This window comes from Leptonychotes weddellii, chromosome 2 (assembly GCF_054177405.1).
Source record: "Leptonychotes weddellii isolate Sample4059 chromosome 2, ASM5417740v2, whole genome shotgun sequence".
Lineage (NCBI taxonomy): Eukaryota > Metazoa > Chordata > Mammalia > Carnivora > Phocidae > Leptonychotes > Leptonychotes weddellii.
The window spans coordinates 66,245,322-66,264,627 of record NC_138370.1 but is presented as its reverse complement, the minus strand read 5'-3'; positions in this window follow the sequence as shown (position 1 = coordinate 66,264,627).

Here is a 19,306-nt window from a genome sequence, read left to right as displayed (position 1 = left end):
CTGTTAACTCTTAGTTAAGTGGCCCCAAATTTTCCTACTTTCATTTTCTTAATCTTGTATCTAAATAAATATACTTTGGGGGCGCCTGGGTGGCTCAGTCGTTGGGTGTCTGCCTTCGGCTCGGGTCATGATTCCAAGGTCCTGGGATCGAGCCCCACATCGGGCTCCCTGCTTAGCGGGGAGTCTGCTTCTCCCTCTCCCACTCCCCCTGCTTGTGTTCCCTCTCTCGCTGTATCTCTGTCAAATAAATAAATAAAAACTCTTTAAAATAAATAAATAAATAAAAACTTTTATTCTGTGTAGTTTTTCAGAATCATTTCTGCATACGTTGTTAAAGGGTTGCTCTGGCAATATTCAGATGAAATAAACTAAGTATCTATGGTCTGATGGTTAGGAGTAAGTTGAAAATTTGAGACATTGTAGAAAGAAGCGTAGTGGGAAGTGGGATATAGTGAGGGATGCCAGAGAAGGCTGAAGTTGCCTGTGAAAATGTGGCAAAGGGGGAATTATTTCAATTCTAAACTCTTCTTTTCACCACATTCAGGACCTTGGACAAAGTGAGACTTGGGTCACTGACTGGGCAAAAGGGCCTCTATGACTTTCACATAAATATGAACTGTAAGGCAGGGCAAGGAACAAGCAGGGAAGAAGCCTTACTTCTAACAGGCTGGGAGATTCTGGGTATTTCTCCCCTTGACTGCAGCTTCTTCTATTGTCGAGTGAAGGCATTAGGCTGGATTGTTTCATTTTTCAATCATTGTTTTGTGTTTTATGGAATCAATCTTTGATACTTGCTTTCTGCAAAACCCCCATAATCTATCACTCCACAAGGACTCCTGAGAATGGCTCGCCCTCTGTTTTGGCCACTCTTTCTTGGTTCAGACCCTTTTCATTGCTTTCCCTGCTTTTGTCTTTACTGGCTAATTCACTCTGTACATTTAGTCTGTGCTAACCATGACTAAACTGCATCATTTCCAGCTCCAGCATCTTCCAAAATGCCCTGTGATTAGAAAACATGATTCCCAATCTTAGCCCAGGTCTCTCCTCAGCCAGAGTGACATGTGGTTTTTTTCTTAATTCATTCTTTACTGAGAAGTTAACTCTTAGCTAATTTCTTATCCCTTATGTCGAATTAATAGGTCTAAACACTTCCTATTTCTTGATTTCACACTTAACCTTTGCTGGTGCAATTTTAAGGCCACTTCCTTTTCTAGATCACTTTATTGCACAACGATCTCTTTTCCCTCTTAAATCTCTATGGTGCTGTCTCTTCCACTTGTTTCTTCCTTACCATTTATTGCCTCAATCATCTGGATCTGCCAGTTATTACTTACGTGGCTTTTCGGCAAATGACAACTGCTTAAGTCTTCAGTTGCTCTATCTGTTAAATGTGAATGACAGCTGTATGTACCCACAAGTGGTTTTGAATCCCCTCGTATAGTACATACAAAGCACTTTGTACTGTGCCCAGGTCCTAAGAGTCACTAATACTGTTACCTAGAAAATATGTATATTGTCCTTTTTCATTATAAGGCATTTATTCTTAATTACAACAGAGCACAGGACAAGAAAAAATAAAAGTAAGCTACAGGTCTGGGTAGAATGCCGTGTGTATATACAAACATGTGACTGCTCTTGATGATAGAAATGACCAAGAGTATGTAAAAATGGGGAGTGTGAGGAATCTGCGGCAGAAAAAGACTTGGGGAAGATATTATCTTCATTATGGAATTTTCAAGATTTTCCTGATAGAAATAATAGCAATAAAACCACATTGAGAAGAGACACTCAGAGACATGTTCCAACTCACTCCCCTCTGAGATAAGGATGGCCTTTTGAGATCCAAGCAGAAGAGCTCAAGGACTCCATAAACACCACCTATTTTGGAAAGCAGAGGATTAGAAGCAAAGGTGCCCAATAAAGGGCAGAAAGGGCTTTCCTTTGGCAGTTGTGGATTGAGGACATTTGAGAGAAACTAAGAGGCTATACAGAGGGTCATGGGCATTTACACACAGTAGGATTTTCCTCCAAGCAACCGATCTGTTCTTGAAAAGGCAGTGGATGAGCAATGAGCATCCTCTCCCAGTGACAACTGGTGCCATTCACCATTCCAAAAAGACAGTGCCGAGACTACGCTCCCCTTTCGGAGACTGCCTTTGCTCACACAAGGAAACAGACAGTAAGTGGCCATTGAGCCAAGCTTTAAACTCGGTATCATTTGACTCCGAAACACTAAAACAAAATATTTAAAGAACAGAAAAGTCATAATATAATTGACTGAAGGTGGGCATCAAATCCATTTTTAAATGTCTGAATAATTGTTATACATACAGTCGTGAGAGTGGCGATTTTATTTTTAAAAAGTAAAATATGTGATATTGTGAGAGTTTTAAAAACTGGAACTATATGTTAAATTATATGAAAATAAACTGGGATTTGGGTGAGAAGTTAAAGTATGGCAATGTTTTCATCTCGCATCACAGGAAGCCAATGAATATCATTTTGTTCTTGATATTGATAAAACACTTGGAAATTAAATACTCTTCTAAATAAACTGTACGCTATTAAATACACTGAAACTGAATTTATCAAATACGTAAGGAGTATAATGACAACACTGCATATTAAACCCCATGGAGCCCAGCCAAAGATGAAATTAAAAGCAAATTTACATCATGAAATACTTTGATTAAAATAAGGAGAAATGAAGATATGTAATTTGAAGAAATAAAATCTTTCAAAAGAAAGGAGAAATAGAAGGGATTAATAAAGATAGATATATATATGTGAACAAGTTTAAGGAAAAAATGAATCTATAAATAAAAGAAACTCCTTCTATTTTATCACTCAAAAACTGTCTTTTATAGATGTTAATAATATATGGAATTCTGTTTGGTATCGCATGATTTAAAATATCGGGTGTGTAGACACCTCAAAATTAGTTTGAGAAATTCTGTGGCTCCACTCAAAGAAATAAGTTTTAATATTTCTATATAGCTAAAACTGAAGATGAATTTTTCACCTCATCCTGAAGACAACTGAGAGGGTCAGCTGTCAAATAAACGCTAGGAGGAAAACACAAACTTCACCTTGGGAGCCCATGGAAGTAACTAAAAGAGAAGGTCATAATCTTACAAACACCATAGCTGAGGCATAATGAGTGCTCCACAGGCTAAAAATAGGAGAGATATGCCACATGTATTAAGACATATCAGAGAACAAACTAGACACATCCATATAAGTATAAAAAAAATCAACATCTAGAACTATGAGGAGCATGAGATTCTATTTACCCTACTTCCAAATTAACACATTGTCCCACCATAATTTCATGAAGCTGGCAGAAGACACAAAACCCATGGGTCAGGGACAAAAAAACCCTGATGAGTATCTTGTTTATATTAATTCCTCTTGCACCCAAGCTCTAGGAGGATTGATGTGGAGTGGGCCAGATGGTGGCTGGGCACCAGCGCATTTGCATCACAGCTGAGGAGCCTTGAGTTGGAACCCAAATCTTTTGTAATGGACTGTAAGCAAACCTGCTTGACCTTGGTGGCAAAGCAAGATATTATCTCTATTATGCTAAGCCTTAAACAGATCGGCCCTCTGCTCCAAAGGGAGACAATATCTTTATCTTCCATGGCTGTTTGCTCTCTGAAAAGGTATTCTAGGACAAAGGCCACCATGCCTCTGCTCACAATATGTTCAGAAATGAGGAAAACCCATGGAGACTTGTCTCTGAACACACACAGATGCTCTAAAGTGCCGATGTTGATTTACAATTGCTCTGCCTTCTTACCTGTACAAATCTGTGTAACAGGCTATAGAGTAGATAGGATCCAGGATTTATTTAGCAACACTTATTTTTCCAAGCAACTCAAGATAGTTCAGCCAGTAATGTATAATTCCAAGGGTCAGTTATTTGAAATTATTTTTTAAAGGAAAAAAATAATAGCGGGACAACCTGGATGAAAAATTTAAACATTCAAAACAATATAAATTAGGAAAAGTATATAATACAAATAGGTCACAAAAGATCATAAGAAAATACTATATTTAGCTAAATGATACAATATATAATTTTCTAGCAAACATGAATTATCTAATTTCTTAACATTTAACTCTAATCCTTCTGGAATAAACTTTGGTATATAATATGATAGAGACATTGAATCTTTAAACATTAATTTACCAAATATCCCCAATATCTGATATCTCAAATATCATGTATAGGTAATTCATCTTTAATATACTGACTTACATAGAGAAAATCCTAAAACAAAATAGCATAACACTAGAGATAGTAAAAAATGGTCAATAGATTTGATTTATCATTTTATTACTGTCTATTCTGTCCTAGGAAGTTGTGTAGGGCAACATTTAAGAGTTTAGATGCATTGGGGCGCCTGGGTGGCTCGGTCGTTAAGCGTCTGCCTTCGGCTCAGGTTATGATCCCAGGGTCCTGGGATTGAGCCCCGCATTGGGCTCCCTGCTCGGTGGGAAGCCTGCTTCTCCCTCTCCCACTCCCCCTGTTTGTGTTATCTCTCTAGTTGTCTCTCTGTCAAATAAATAAATAAAATCTTTAAAAAAAAGAGAGAGAAAGAGTTTAGATGTAAGACACTGCCTTCCTCAGTAAGAAAACTCACCCACCCCTAAGTAGCTGAATGATTTGGGGCATGTTATGTACCTCTTAGCCTTTCTATACCTTGGTTTCATCCACTGTAAAATGAAGAAGAATAAATGTACATTCCTCTTATCTGGATTAATGAGTTAATGATTAAAAAGAGTTAATACAGTACCTGGGACAAAGAAAACATACAGAAAGTGCTTTTTACCATTTTTAATTTAGCACAGCAAAACATGGCAAATACAGATGACAACAAATGTAACGTATCTGAGATTCAGATTAGATAGCTTTAATTTATGAGAAACTTATAAATCTTTAAGAAAAAACAAAGACCCAGGGGGCACATGGGTGACTCATTTGGTTAAGCATCTGACTTCAGCTCAGGTCATGATCTCAGGGTCCTAGGGTTGAGCTCCGAGTCGGGCTCTGGGATTGGGGGGAATCTGCTTATCCCTCTCTCTCTGCTCCTCCTCCTTGCACTCTCTCTCTCTCAAATAAGTAAATAAAATATTTTTTTAAAAAAAAGAAAAACAAAGACCCTGATGGAAAAATTGCTAAGACACATAAGCAGGCAATAGACATGCACAAAGGAAAAATAGTGTTAAAATATTTAATATTACTAACACTAAAAAATGAAAATAGAAACTGAGTTTTTTCTATCATATTGCAAAGATTAAAATGAGTAGAAAAAAAATATGCATTAAAAACTCTCAAATACTGCTCAAAGAATTAGTGTAGAGGCATTTCAATTTCCTGGAGGAAATATGTCAATATGGATCAAATCCTTAAGCCTTTTAAGAAGATATCCCACCACTCTAAATGTATTCCAATGATAAAATCAAATGTCTATAATGTTGCATATACACATCTATCAGAGTGTTATTTATAACAGCAAAACATTAAAAATAACCTAAATGTCCTGCCAGAGAGCAGTGCTTGTGTCTATTACAGTGTATCTGGAAGTACCAAGTGCAGGACTAGGACAGGGGGAGGCAAGGCAGGTGCTCTGGGCACGTGATTTAAGGAACCGCTCATGCTCATGGCTTGCTCTTGCAAGCCCCTGAGGGTGATCACCTCCTTAAATTTTGCTACCAAAGGACTTTTTTGCCTCACCCTAGGCCAGATCCTAAATATAAAATTCATATGTAAAACCATGTTATGAAAGATTATGTAAGGATTTAAATTCATATTTTTGTATGTTTCTTATGCAAAATCCAGGCTTGACAGAAAGGCTTCTGCCTTTATTAGGATAACGTTGGTCTAAGTCTTGTCCTGTTAATTATCCGACATTTAATTTCTTGCTATTTTTTTTTTTACTCTTTTGAGTAGTGTTATGATGACCCTCCTTGTGTATAATTCTTTCTGTTTATCGTGTTTTTTAAATTTGTTTCTTGGAATTGGGATTGTTAGCCAAAAAGTATGAACATTTTTAAGAGCCTTAATAAAAGTTGATGATCGTTTTCCAGAAAGACTCCGTTTTTACACCCATAAGTGGGCAATGTAACATTCTAAGGCTTCCAGACATGTGTCTCCCCTTGTACTGAAGCTCAAAGGCGTGAAAAATTTGGACTATTTCTCCAGCTCACCAACTGCAGAAACTTCTATCTCAGCAAAGACCTGATTGGATACATTTTTTGTTTTTCTTTCTGTGCTTTGCACTTTTAACCCCTTTGAAAGCTTACTAGGCACTAGTTGACTGGTAAATACCTCAGATACATTTTTTTTTTGCCACAATTTAAGTCACTTCCTAAACCTATGAGTTCCTTTTCTTCTCTTTCTTTCTTGCTTTCTTTCTTTTTATCTTCTGGTCGAAGCAATATGAATAGAGGCTGGCCAGAAGTCAAGGGAAGACAAAGGAGCCAGCTGGCTTCAGCAGCTCCTATAATTCTGTACAAATCACAGTGTGGAGAATGCTGAAAAATGGCGAATTAACGTAGACGGCCTTTCAGGAGAACTCCTCCCCCCACAGACCACTACCCTTGATTACACTGTGCTGGGATTACATACAAACTGCTGCACGGGTACTATCTAGAATTTACTACGTTAAACTTGGAGTGACAGGACATTAAAATCCATTTGAAGATGCAAAGAAAGAAAATAGTTCTGACTCTTGTTTCCATTGTCAAGGCATCCCAGAAAAAGAGGGAGCTTTCTGAAATGTTATATTGTCTAAGGAGTCATGTTTGTACTCTCGGACCACATCTAAATTGATCAAGGGATCCTCTATTAATCTTTTTATTTTCCAGCTTATATTAGTGGGGATTTCCACCTAACGGATGATACCAGTGATCCAAGTCTCTGTGTAGGGCAGGCGCAAACACAGAAGCAATGTCACAGCCCAGGCTTTCTTAGTCAAACGGACATGGACTGAGAGCCCACATTAAGTACCTTGAGGCTTCTTGAGGGTGCTGGCTTGGCAGCAGATGACAATGAGCTGCAGGAATTTGCAGTGAGGGACAAACTAAACACACAAAAAACAGCATCATATTGTCATCTCAAACGCCTAGAAAGGGAAATCTGTTGTTAAGGCTTTGATACTTGTTTTATTTCTCTGTTCCTTCCTCTACCTCTTTCTGTCTCTCACATTTACACTTTTATAAGGAAAGTTTCAATTAATCCAAGAGAAGCTGCCTGTGCTTTTAAAACAACAGGAAGTCTCCAATCTCACTCTCTAATGAAGACTTACTAGCAGGCATATTTGCAGGGGGACTCAGGTTTTATTGGTGGATACTGTGAAATTTTTTTTTAAAAGTCCGATACCTATTTTAGCAATTGCCCCAGAAAGTTACTTATGACTTTCAGTCGGGTAACATGACATGGTATCTATAGTCGTCAGCTTTGAAATGTAAGCTGCCAGCTACCAAATAGCTTATCATAGAATGTCCAGCCCCCCATTAGCAGTTACGGTATTTAAAAAAAAAGTTAGATTTTTAAAAATCTAAAAAAATACTTTTGATAGCAGAAACAAAGTGAAGTGAGCTTAAGTGTTTTATCTCTTTGGTCCCTCAAGATCCAATGGGTCAGGCTTTCTTGGCACCTGCTGTCCCCAGCTGTGGTGGCTACAGTCTGGCTATGGAAGAGACTCATCAGAATTGTGCACCACCAGCTGTTCATGTTTCCATGTCTTGTCCTCAGGGTCCCCTTCTGATTCCAAATACCCAACTAGTTGTGGTGCAAGTGCTCTGAGTGTGAATTATGAATGGCATGCCTTGCCCATCCATCAGCTGGGCTTTGCAGGCCACCTATACGTGTCAGAGGTAGGCAGATTGCTCCTTGTGAAAGCTGGTAGAAAATAACACATCCAAGAAAAGGATGGCACTCTCTGCCTTTATTTTGTTCAGTCCAGTTCTGGGCCTTCCATTTGCCCATATCTAGCCCATATACCTTCCCTTTCTTTCTAGCCAGTGAGGAAGTCAGAAATCTTCTGACAAACAAAATGCAATGAGAGAAAAGAGTCAGAAGAAGTCTTGAGTCTGAGTTCTACTTGAGGATGTGAGCACATTTATGCAATCTGGACTTGCATATTCATCTAATGAATTCAGTTTGGAAATTTGGCTCCTACTGCTACTTCCTAGAAGAGATGCAGTGCCAAGAGGGTAGCAGCTGAGAGGGGAGGGACAGAAGGCAGGAGAGTGGGCGAGACTAATTGGTCTTGTCACATAACACAGATTAGATTAGGTCTGCCTAAAACTAGGAGGGGGAAGGGATGTTTAATCACTGTTTATACCAAAAAGATATAAAGCCGAGCAGCCTCAGAGAACCAGATGCAGGGATAGAAGCACAAGCTTCTTGACAAGAAAACAGGAAAAACTAAGTGCAAGAAAAAAAATTTTTAAAGGTACAACATTTTGCTCTTCAACTAGATAAGGTAATTGAGAACCAGAATAGCAAAGTATAATCTGAGGAGAATTATGGTAATTTTTGATAATTCTCTAAGACCAGAACAGAAGTTTACCTTGTTAAACTAGTCAATAGATTTTTTTTTTTTAAAGAGAGCAAGAGATTGCTGGAGTTGTGAGGAGTATTCTAGCTACAAAGATCAACTTTTCAAGGAAACAGGAGTAAATATTTTAATACAAATAACTAATATGGTTAACTGTTAATGATTCTTATTGGTCGATAGCATAAGGCATCTTAGAATCTCTGTTCCAGAATTACTATTGTAATTCAAGTTACTGTGTGCTCTACAATGTAAAACCACATTTTTAAAGATAGTACTCGGCAGCTCAAACTCAGAGAACCCAGGCTGAGCACTCCCTCATTTGTTCCCATTACTTAAGGGGCTCCTGCATGTTGGCTAAATGAACAAAATTCCTAAAAGAAGAAAGCCGATGTATTTTTTGTCTACCCTTTCTTCTTACCTATTTGTTTTCCTGCCCCATTCCTTCCCTTCGATCTCTCTGACTTTCTTCCTTTCCTCAGATAGTTTGTGCCTTTCTAGCAAATTCCAATTATTTTAATAAGAAAACATGAGGAGGAAAGAGAACGTGTTGATTTGTGACTAAAAGTTTTCTTCAGATTAGTGTGGGTTCTTATGCCATAACCTATTCCCTGGACTCTGGGACTCGAATGAAATAGATATTTCCCACAGGTCATTCTCTCTGTTGCCTCTGGCCTCAGACCACAGTCAAATCAGCCCCCCTGGGTTTGTCTTACAGACCACATCAGATATCCCAGACACCCCTCTTTACCAAACCCAGCTGTGAGCTAACTAATAGCACCAAAATAGATTCTTCTCTCCTTTTTACTGTTGGGAAAACATACACCAGAATCATAGCTCCCTGTAAATAGATGAGCCTGTTCTGCCCCTTTAGTAAATAATCTGTGGCTTTATCATGGGAAGTTTTTATTTAATTGGTGGACCTGGTTTGTCATATTGCATTGTGTCAAAGAACTTAAAGCTTTTTTCTATTAAAAAAAAAAAAAGGTTTTGGAGGTTTTTTTGTTCTACTCAATAGATCTTTCCAATCTTTTCTTTCTTTTTAACTCACGGTTGCTGGATATTCATTTCCTGTGAAATTATAATTAGTGATATTTCTAGAAAGAATAATATTGAGTTTTGTATTGCCCCTTTCACACTCGAGTTCTCGGCAGGTGTTTTTAGCAAGATGAATGATAAGGTAACACAATGACTGTGAAGGTAAAATGCATCAACCTGTGACTGTTCAGAATTAGCTCACCCTTGAGCTCAAACTGGAACACTTCTTTCTGAAAGGATATTGGCCAGGAAGCTCCAGCAAGGAAGATTATTATGTTTGCTTTCAGAAATAAAAGAGGGTAACTCTAGCTTCTAACCTTACATTTATCAGGATCAGGGGACGGGAGGGAACGTGTAGAGAAAGGAAAGGATTCTGAGAGTAATGTGGGAGGATATTGTGGGAGGATATTGGTTGGGCCTTTCTATTAGTTACTGGAAAATCCTAGGTATGTCACAGTCAAAAAAAAAAAAAAACCCTCTTTAAAAAATTCAGCAAATTATTGGAATTATTTTTTAGCAGACACTGATTTTAGACATTGCAGACACTGAGACACACACTGATTTAAAAGGCATCAGAGTTTCCTCAGAGATCTGAGTTCAGGAGAAGTAAGCTTCCATTTCCTTGTGGCCTTGTTGTCTACTAAATTTGGGGGCGGTATTTTAATCAGTCTCTCTGTTAGTGCCAGGTAAATGCAACACCAATAATGCTGACAGCCTGTGACCTGTGCGGTCCCTCAGACCTACAGTCATCTCTGCCATTGATCATACAGAACTGTTTGTTTTATTTGCTCTTATATTTGTAGCCCAAAATGACATATTTAGATTCCATTAAAATAAGCAAACAATGGGCTAAGTCTCTTGATATTTACAAACAACGACTGCTGCTAATATTATGGATCACTTGTAATTGTGATAGTGAGGACTCTCTCTACCTACCTATTTTTCTATGTATGTATCCACCTATCACCTCATTTCATCCTCATAACAATTTTATGAAGGTAGATAATATTATCTCTACAACAGTGAGAAAACTTACATTCAAGGGTTGAAAACTTCCCCGGGGCATAAGACAAGTAAGAGATAAACCAAGATTTGAACCCTCATCCTCATCATTTCGACTATAAAGTCCATACAACTATCTTGCTATCCTGCTATTTGAACTGGTTTCCTGCTATTAGAGTGTCATCATTTGGGTCTAATAGGCAATAGAGGCAGAAGTTATTAGAAATGTTGGAATGAAATGAGCTGTCCTTCATTTTACTATTATTCACTTGCCATTTCCCCATTTCTGGTCACTCATTTATGAATAGATTCTTACCCAGGTAATTAAACCAGATAAGTTACCAATAGGGTCATAGGATTTTGCTCTGGTACTTTCTGTTTGCCTAGCATTTGCATTATTCTCAGAGAAAATTTTATGAGTGCTCTGAGATCATCCTTCACAGATGTATTTTGTACAATGTATATGTATATTTGTTTTTATTTGTCTGAAGAGAGAGAACTTTGGTTATTATAAAACTCGTAAGAGTAGCTAGGAATATTTCTCAAAGCAACAACATAAATGATTGCACTCAAGGCCTCCAAATTACGAGTTTGTGATGATACGGCATTGTGTATTTTTTCAACATTGTATTTATCTAAACCTTATTCTTTACAAAATGGCTTAAGGCAACTTATAGAAGAGACACAATAACAAGTATAATAATTTGGGTGGAAAAAAAAATCAGCAAATAAGATATAAGGAAAAAAGAAGAACACAGGTAGCCTAAATGGCAGGGTTAACTCAACTGTACAATTGTACAATTGAACTCCAAGTTTGCCTTTGAGCTTCCTGGACATCATCAGAACAAGGAAGCATGATGAATGGCAGTGTTATCTACGGAAAGCATATGTTTTAGGTAACACAATTGAGTGCATGTCAGCCCTATTATGAACTTCTCTTTATTTTCACATCTTTATTATGTCCATAATTATGTTCATATTAATTTTTCTAAGAAAACTGTTACATGTGGCTCCAACTTTTATAATCCCATATATTCCTGGAATTTGCAGCAACAGGGGAGTTGTTATAAAATAAGCATTCATTCTAAGAATAAATAAATGAATTTAAAATATGATGCTACATTTCTGATTAATTCTGTTGGACCATCAATAATAGTAAAACCTGCTAAATAAATGGTTGGAGATTATGAAAAGAGAAATGTAGCCATCTATAAAATAGTGCAAATGAGCCAGTGAGGAAAATTTGGCACACTGAGAAGTGGAAAAAATCCATATTGCTTCATGTCTCAAAATCTGGTAATGTTTAGCTCTGCCTCTGGATACATAGGGTTCAAGTGCATGTAATGTGTAGGCTTCAATATGTAATGGCACTGAGAATTCTTGAAGAAGTCACAGGATAAACATATTGAAGAAACTTCACACCAATTGTTTTGTTTTCATTACATTATTGACCAAAATTTTGCTTCCCCTTGGAGCAATATGCCACAGTATCAAACTTCACAGTTATCAAAAAATTATTTATAGTTCTGAAAAATGTCTCCATCTAGAACTAGGTATCTCAGCTGGCCACTACAGACAACATGAAATGTATTTAGAGAGACCGCCTTTCAGCTGTTTCCTACAGCTTTTTTTTTTTTTTTTTGTCAGAATTTTACTTGACACTGAGTTGTTACCAATCCAGATTCTAGCTGGCATTTTTGTAACCCTTGAACCATTAAATAAATCATAGTCTTGCTACATTAGAATCCAACACTTCAACAAAATGGTTTCTAGGCTTTCCTGGTACACACTATTTTTTACATTTAACAACAACAACAAAATCTGTAACAATTTTCTATTTATTTATGTAATTTTATAACACTTCTGAAATTAAAATATGTATTAATTTGTTCCTGATTTGTATTATGGATATTTTCTACAGAGAAAAAAAATACTATGTTTTTATGGTTGGGAAGAAAATGAAAGACAAAAGAAGTCCATGGAAAATTTAAAAAAACACAGATATTAACTGGGATTCCTGGGATTAGATAAATCAATCACTTGAGAGTAAATCAATGCAACAATTTTGATAAACTTGCAACAATTTTGATAAACTTGCCTCCTAATTTCAAAATAACTGACTTTAAATTGTGTGTAATTGTACTTCATGTCTACTTCTTTTTAAGGACTATCATAAATTCATTGTCTTTTGACACATAAAAAGATGTTCAACATTGCTCATCATCAGGCAAATACAAATCAAAACTACAATGTAATATGACCTCATACTTGTCAGAATGGCTAAAATTAACACAGGAAACAACAGATATTGGTGAGGATGGGGAGAAAGGGGAACCTTCTTACCCTATTGGGAATGCAGATGGGTGCAGCCATTCTGGAAAACAATATGAAGATTCTTCAAAAAATTAAAAATAGGAGTGCCTGGGTGGCTCAGTCAGTTAAGTGTCTGCCTTCGGCTCAGGCCATGATCTCAGGGTCCTGGGATTGAGCCTCACATGAGGCTCCCTGCAGGGAACCTGCTTCTCTCTCTCCCTCTGCCATTCCCTACCGCACCCCACCCCCGCCCCCAGCTTGTGTTCTCTGGCTCTTTCTATCTCTCTGTCAAATAAATAAATAAAATCTTTTCTTAAAAAAATTAAAAAAATTTTTAAATAGAACTACCCTATGATCTAGCAATTACACTATGAGGTATTTCCCCAAAGGATACAAAAATACTGATTTGAAGGGATACATGGACCCCAATGCTTATAGCAGCATTATCAACAATAGCTAAATTACGGAAAGAGGCCAAATGTCCTTGACTGATGAATGGATAAAGAAGTTGTGGTATACACATACAACAGAATATTACTCAGCCATAAAAAAGAATGAAATCTTGCCATTTGCAATGACATGGATATAGTTAGAGAGTAATTATGCTAAGTGAAATAAGTCAGTCAGAGAAAGACAAATACCGTATCATTTCACTCATATGTGGAATTCAGGAAAAAAAAACAGATGAACATAGGGGAAGGAAGAAAAAAAAAGAGAGGGAAGCAAACCATAAAACAGACTCTTAATTATAGAGAATAAACTGAGGGTTGCTGGAGGGGAAGTGGGCAGCAGGATGGGTTAAATGGATGGTGGGTATTAAGGAGGATATTTGCTGTGATGAGCACTGGATGTTATATGTAAGTGATGAATCACTAAATTCTATGCCAGAAACCAATATTACACTATATGTTAACTAACTAGAATTTAAATAAAAACTTGGAAAAAAAGAAATTAAACAAAAATTATTAATACACTTAAATATATCAACTGAACATGTGAATACAATCTTGATTAATTTGGTGTCATACAAATAGGTGATGAATTCAACAGAACATGAAGCAATGGGGTATATTCTTTGGAGCCAGAGGCATTTCAGCATTTCCTTTGCACATAAGAAAACCAAGATCATGGGTGGATATGTTGGACATTTCACTCCATTCTTGGAGAAACCCGATTATATACATAGTTTGATGGGAGAGAAAACTGGGAGGCTGCTTACCACTTAATAGCTCTTTTATTTATAGCTCCTCCAAACTTCTCACTTTTCTTCTCTTTAAAGAAAGATAAAAACATCACCCCCAGATTTAAAAAATAATTTATAAGTATTTGATATATGTATGACCTATATATATTTATTGGCTCATAGAACTATTAAGTATGTTCAACTCTGTTATCTTTCTCTATATATTGAGTGATAACTGCTTCTTTATCTTCCATTTCATCATTCCAAATTTCTTCTCTGGAGCTACATTAAATAAGTCTTATTGAAAAAAAAACCTGTCATAAATTTATTCCCTACACAGTAAACAGAAATACAATTGTATTGGGACATGTCCCTCAAGTTCTGAAACTAAAGGAGTTTTTCATTCATTGTCAAGGACAATGCTCTATGTCTGCTGTAGGCAAATATACTAGAAAATTAGGCATATTTACTTGACACTTGCAGATGATGCAAATTGTACCACAAGCACACATATCTGTGACTTGAAATGCATTTTTAGCATCATTTCTTGATTCTAAATGAAGGGGCAAATGTTTAAGTAGGCAAAAGAAGATTCTAAGAAAGCCTGAAAAATGTTTTTTGTTCAGACATGCTATCATGTATAAGAGATGCCAGATTTGATTTATGTTGCCCAGTAAAATAGATATAGGATCAATAAGGGGCTGTTAGGGAGAGACGGCTTTCAACTATCTGCAAAAATTGCTTTATATTGACAGCTTCATGAGGGCAGGGGTGTCTTTTTTTAGCAGTGTATCATAAGCAATTAGCAGAATGCCTGGAAAAAAATATTTAACTTACTAATATAGTTAAATAAATGGAAGTAAGATTTTACAAGGAGAAGAGAACTTCCCATTACTCCTTTTTCTTTGCAAAAGATATGCTCCTATTCAGAGATAGGTCAGGCTTGAAGTTCAGCTGAAAGATGCTTCCTAGGGAATCCCAAGATGACCATAATGATCTGTACCATACCATTCAGAATAACGGTTGTCCAACTTTTCCTGTAAAGGTCAGATAGTAAGTATTCTAGGTGCTGACGGCCAGACAACCTCTTTCACAACTATACCACTCTGCTGTTATAATACAAAAGCAGCCATAAACAGTAAGTAAACTAATTGGTATGACTGGATTTGGCTCATGGGCACACCATAGTTTGCCGACCTATGATCTAGTTATGTATTACTTTCTCCCTACTTCTTAATGTACTTTTTTAAATTAAAGTTATTTTATTTTTTATAGTGATGTATACATTACAAAAAATTTATCTTTTTAGCCGTTTTTAAGTGTGCAGTTCAGTGGCATTAAGTACATGGACATTTTTGTACTCCTATCACTACCATCCATCTCCAGAACTTTTACATCATCCCATGCTGAAACTCTATACCCCTTAAACAACAATTCCCCTTTCCCTCACCCTTCCAGCCCCTGTAACGACTGCTCTACTTTCTGTCTCTAAGAATATGACTACTGCAGGTGCTTCACAGAAGTGGAATCATACAATATTTACCCCTTTGTGTCTGGCTTATTTCACTTAGCATAATGTCTTAAAATTTCATCCATGTTGTAACATATGTCAGAATTTCATTCGTTTTTTAAGACTATTTTTTTTTGGAATTTTTTTTTTAATTTTATTATGTTATGTTAGTCACCATACAATACATCATTAGTTTTTGATGTGGTGATCCACGATCCATTGTTTTCATATAACACGCAGTGCTCCATGCAGTACTTGCCCTCCTTAATCCCCATCACCGGGCTAACCAATCCCCCTGCCCCCCTCCCCTCTAAAACCCTGTTTGTTTCTCGGACTTTTTTTTTTTTTTAAGATTTGTTTATTTATTTATTTATTTATTTATTTTTAAAGATTTTATTTATTTATCTGACAGAGAGAGGGAACACAAGCAGGGGGTAGTGGGAGAGGGAGAAGCAGGCTCCCCGACCAACAGGGAGCCCGATGCAGGGCTCGATCCCAGGACCCTGGGATCATGACCTGAGCCAAAGGCAGATGCCCAACGACTGAGCCACCCAGGCGCCCCTCAGACTATTTTTTAAAGCAGTTATAGGTTCACAGCAAAACTGAGAGGGAGGTACAGAAATTTCCCATATATTCCTACCTCCTCACATGCATAGCCTCCCTTATTGTCAACATCCCCTGTCAGAGTGGTACACTTGTTACAACTGATGAACCTACATTCAACATACCATAATCACCTGAAGTCCATGCTTTACATTAGGGTTAAGTCTTGGTATTATACATCTGATGTGTTTGATAAATATTTGGATGACATGTATCTATTACTTTAGTATTATATAGAGTATTTTTATTGCCCTAAAAATCCTCTATGCTGCACCTATTCATTACTCCCTCTCTCATTCCCCGGCAACCACTGATCTTTTGCTATATCATTAGTTTTGCCTTTTCTAGAATGTCATATAGTTGGCATCATACATTACATAGCCTTTTGAGATTTGCTTTATTCACTTAGTAATATGCATGTAAGGTTGCTCCGTGGCCTGACATGGCTTGGTAGTTCATTTTATTTTAATGCTAAATAATACTCTATTGACTAGATATATAACATTTTATTTACCCAGTCATCTACTGAAGAACATCTTGGTCGCTTCCAAGGTTGGGCGATTATAAAATCAAGCATGTATAAACATCTGTGTGCAGGTTTTTATGTGGATGTACATTTTCAACTCTTTGGCCAGATTGTATGGTTAGAATATGTACAGTTTTGTAAGAAACTGACAAACCATCTTCCAAAGTGGCTGTACCATTTTGCATTCTCACCAGAAATGAATGAAAGTTCCTTTTGCTTCACATCCTCACTAACATTTGGTATCATCAGTGTTTAGATTTGTTTTAGATTAGATTCTATTAAGTGTCTAGTGGTATGTCACTGTTGCTTTAATTTGCATTTCCCATATGTTGTGGATCATCATTTCATATGCTTGCTTGACATCTATAACTATTTCTTGGTAAGGTGTCTGTTAAGATTTTTGGCCCATTTTTTAATCACTTTGTTTCTTATTGTTGATTTTGAAGAATTCTTTGTATATTTTGGATAACTGTGATTTATCAGTTGTCTCTTTTGCAGATATTTTCTCTTTGTCTGTGGCTTGTCTTCTCATTCTCTTGACCATGCACTTTTAATACAATTTTATTTAAACATTCCAATTATATCTCAAGGGTACTATAAGAAATTGAGGGAAGAATGCACTTCTGGTTAAGACTAGAGCAGCTCCTCCTGAGCCAGTATGGAGATATCAGTGATAACAAGTAAAAGATCACAAATTGAAGCTATAAAGTCCAAGCATCATATTTCCCTAATACGAACCCTGAAGATTTTTCTTAGGTATTTCAGCACTTTTACATGACTGCAAAAAGTTTATTGGGGTTCTGTTGTCTGGTAAGATGGGATAAGAACATTCTGCCACTGAATGCATAACAAAATATGGACAGAATGCATGCACAGCTATTTGAGAACTCTGAAAAGTAAACAGTAACAGGCAGATTGGGATGGGGGGATGTGCATAATTCTAAGTGCCACTAAATCACCAGTGATCTTACCGTATTTTGGCTCTGATATCTCCAGACCTGGTCTCAATGTCACCTGAAACCCAGAAGTGGGCATTCTCACAGAGAGAAAGAATTCCAGGAGAAGCTGTCAACATGTGACTTGCAATATGGGAAAGAGATCTTCTTTTTTTTTTTTTTAGATTTTATTTATTTATTTGACAGAGAGAGACACAGCGAGAGAGGGAACACAAGCAGGGGGAGTGGGAGAGGGAGGAGCAGGCTTCCCGCTGAGCAGGGAGCCCGATGTGGGGCTCGATCCCAGGACCCTGGGATCATGACCTGAGCCAAAGGCAGACGCTTAACGACTGAGCCACCCAGGCGCCCCGGGAAAGAGATCTTCTAACGGTCAAAGATAGTGGGATAAAAACCCCTGTGTTATTGTGGTTTTCTTTTCTCCTTTCTCTCTTCTCCCAGTCCTCAAGCAATCCAGTGCAACTGGTGGTGGCAGTAGAAGCAACAGCAACCATGATGGCTAAGGGAGGCACAGTGAGGAAGTAGAAGCTTCCTTACAAATCAGAGGAGATTAGGCCCCAAGAGAGTGGGGTAAGCACCTGATGCTTTTTTTCTTGCTGCATCTCAGCTCAGGAAACGATTACAACTGCAGGAAGTACATGATAGAACTGGGAAAATAAAGCCCCAGTTTTCTGGCTGAACTGAAAAGAAGAGCCCCAGAGAGCCCAAAAAGTTCTAGGGAGGTCACATAAAGAAAAGAGTTGGGACAGTAACCAGAAAAAGTAGTTTATGTAGTCCTGGGAACACTCCCAAGATGCACGTGTACATCTTTTTGTTTGTATGTGCTTTGACACATAATAACATACCGTCAACTTTGAGAACTGAACTGCAGGGTAGATCAGCACCCAAGACTCAGAATGTCTACAGGGTGGAACACCCATAGGACAGATCCAAATAATACTACAAAGGCACTGACGAAGAAAGTGACATTAAGACTACAATTCCCATAAGGCAGAACTTGCAACCTGAAACCAACCAGACCACTTGGCTGCTGAAAATGTCAACATTCTTCAGAAGATGTAAGCAAGAGTATAAGAAAGCAACTGATTTCTGTGCATTGATTTTGTATCGTGCCACATTACTGAATTGCTGTATGAGTTCTAGTAATTTGGGGGTGGAGTCTTTTGGGTTTTCCACATAAAGTATCATGTCATCTGCGAAAAGAGAGAGTTTGACTTCTTCTTTGTCAATTTGAATACATTTTATTTCTTTTTGTTGTCTGATTGCTGTTGCTAGGACTTCTAGTACTATGTTGAACAATAGTGCCGAGTGTGGGCATCCTTGACGTGTTCTTGTTCTTTTTTTTTTTTTAATTTTATTATGTTAGTCACCATACAATACATCACTAGTTTTTGATGTCGTGATCCGCGATCCATTGTTTTCGTATAACACCCAGTGCTCCATGCAATACGTGCCCTCCTTAATACCCATCACCGGGCTAACCTATCCCCCCACCCCCCTCCCGTCTAAAACCCTGTTTGTTTCTCAAAGTCCATAGTCTCTCATGGTTCATCTCTCCCTCCAATTTCCCTCTCTTCATTTTTCCCTTCCTTCTCCTAATGTCCTCCATGC